Source organism: Corvus brachyrhynchos, unplaced genomic scaffold, assembly GCF_000691975.1.
Source record: "Corvus brachyrhynchos isolate BGI_N302 unplaced genomic scaffold, ASM69197v1 scaffold365, whole genome shotgun sequence".
NCBI lineage: Eukaryota > Metazoa > Chordata > Aves > Passeriformes > Corvidae > Corvus > Corvus brachyrhynchos.
Genome location: NW_008239544.1, coordinates 2,072,190 through 2,074,615, shown reverse-complemented (window position 1 = coordinate 2,074,615; position 2,426 = coordinate 2,072,190). Strand labels below are relative to the sequence as shown.

At 43.5% G+C, this 2,426-nt stretch overlaps 1 protein-coding gene across 3 annotated transcripts in view; it reads right to left on the bottom strand.

Moving 5' to 3' along the window:
* The window catches only part of ZNF821 (zinc finger protein 821), an 11,173-nt gene that overhangs the window by 6,605 nt on the left and 2,142 nt on the right, over positions 1-2,426 (bottom strand). Inside the window, exons 2-3 of one of the 3 annotated variants that reach the window (XR_001864333.1) lie at positions 2,184-2,267; positions 244-845 (exon numbers count right to left, since the gene is read on the bottom strand). The exons of 1 other annotated variant lie outside the window; for it this stretch is intronic. The gene's annotated coding sequence lies outside the window, so the exon portion shown is untranslated. Of the gene's footprint in view, positions 1-243; positions 846-2,183; positions 2,334-2,426 lie in introns of those variants that run through there. One more of the 3 variants, XR_001864332.1, reaches the window with a different exon arrangement.

Here is a 2,426-nt window from a genome sequence, read left to right as displayed (position 1 = left end):
AAAGAGTGTCCTGATTATCTACTGATGGACTAAGTCCTACTTTGATGAAGCTTTAGAGCTTTAATGTTTGATAGGTCCAGGGTTATACTTTTGATGTTTCTGCACAGACATGCTCACAAACAGACACACCCCCACCTCCACCCCACTTTGGGTATGCTTCCATTCATTTAAAAGGGGAGTTAAGACAGGCAACAGCTTTAGGATCACTGCCATAAGTAAGAGATGTTACGCTCAATAGTGAACTCACAGACTCTTCTCCAGAAGTTTCTTTATTAAATACAAAAAGGGCTGCAGACTGACCACAACACCAAAACAAGTCACTGTAGTTGTTTACAAACAGCTAGAGATGTAGGACAAGAGAAATCACACAAATGCCTCTGCTTTGTATTCCATTCTCCTCTCCATACTGCTGTGAATGAGTGGGATGCCAAGTGAGCAGTGGTGGAGGTAGGGGACAGCCCTGTGGCACTGTGTAACACAGACAGGCATGACTGCTAGGGTCTGCTGAGGTATCAGCCCTGAGCCCTTGCCTTCTTGAACTGTATGAATGCAGGATAACTCTCAGGTGTTCTGGAAAATAAACACAGAAACAAACAACTCCCACCCCAAAATCCACAAAACAAAATCCAAAAGAACTGCATCATTCCCCTGCCTTCCTTCCTAAACAGAAAGGTCTCTCAGAGATGAGTCAGTTTATTCCCTCCTTGTACATCAATTAAAAGTCCCTGTTCATGTAGGTCTTCTCTGTGTTCCTGGACCTGAAATTTGCAAGTCTTTCCACCACTGTGGATCTATTCCACCTGCCCCATGGCTATTCTGGGTTGTCCACACTGCTGTAGTGGTTACTGAAATGAAAAACAACACAATTGAAAGGGTTAACAATGGCAGTCCACGGAGCCCTTCAGAACCAAGGGATTTGATGCAAGTAACATTTCTGCTCGGTTGTGAATGCTGGGTGCTATTTCTTGCAAGATACTGTCCCTTCAAAATCAGTAGAATCCAAGGAACACCAAAGAGCACAGAACATGTGTGTGTTAGAGAGAGAGGGAAGGAAATAGAGGATTAATGGGATATTGGAACCATGATAAATAGAGCTCAGAAGCAGGAATTAATCTAACAAAAGCTCTTCTCCAGAGTTCTAAAATAAGCATCAGTTGCAGAGGGCACAGCAATAGAAAGCAAAGCAGCTTGTGGACAGCAGGGAGAGAGAAGTGCATGCTAATACCTGCAACAAATTTTGGCAAGCACAAAGACAGCAAGTGGTCCATGACTGATGGGGTGACAGCGCAGTAACAGATGAATGCAAGAACAGATGAATTGCTTAGAGAGTTTTTAAACTTTTATGCTGCATACTCTGGGGAGAAAATAAAGACCAAATTGAATCAATTAAGGTATCCCCACACAAACAATCTAACTGTATTTTATTTTTCAACAAGTATATTCCACTATTACTGTTCTGTTTGTGAGCACTTTGTCAGGTGTGTTTTTCATGTACCACATGGTAAAACAAAATTATATTCTTAAGAGCCATTTATGTGCTGCAGGGGAAATGACTACAATTAAAACTGTGGGACTTGCCATCATGCACAGTAAGACTTTTGTGATAAATTTTACCACAATTTTTATCATTGTTTAATTATTGTTTCAGTATTATTTTGAATTTCCTTACACATCAACTTCTATTTAAAACTGTTTTGACTTGTAACCATACAATCTCCTAGCTGATTGCTCCACTTGCCAAGCAAAGTGATTCTGTCCTAAGTGAGGGCAGCAAACCATGTTGTTGTGAGAGCAAGGTGAAATGAGGGTCATGCCAAGCCTGGAAAGTAATCCTGGAAAGAGGAGACACCAAGCAAGCCAGGGAGAGGAGATCGGCAGCTGTCACTTGCTCTAGTGAGTCCAAGAAGGAAGAGAAGATGGAGTGGCCATGCAAGGAAGAAGTAGGCACCATCCTCCCGTCAAATTTGTCCAGTCATATATGCACAATCGTATTTATGCAAATCGAAAAGGCACTTCCCCAGCCCCGTAGCCTGCCAAATCAGACCCCAGCTGCAGGCAACTGCATAAAAAGCTGCATACCTGCTGTCCCTTTCATTCCTCTCCTCCCAACCACTGCAGTCCCTGTGAAGAAGTCCCAGTAATATGTCTGCTATGTCTCAGCCTGACTCATTCTGCTGGCTCACCCCGTTCTTGGAGCCGATGCTCTCTCCGATTATCCTCGTCAGGGCACTGCACGGCATTTCTGGGCCCTCCAGACACACAGCAGGCTAGGTAAACAGAGAAGTCCCAACGATTTCGTGGCGTTCATCATAAGACAGACAAGATTTTCCATCCTAAGGTGAAGACATCACCATTGACAAGTTCTGGTATCTCTCGGTCCCTTTATTTTCTTGTAGTCCTACTTGCTGCTCTTGATGGCTCCTGCT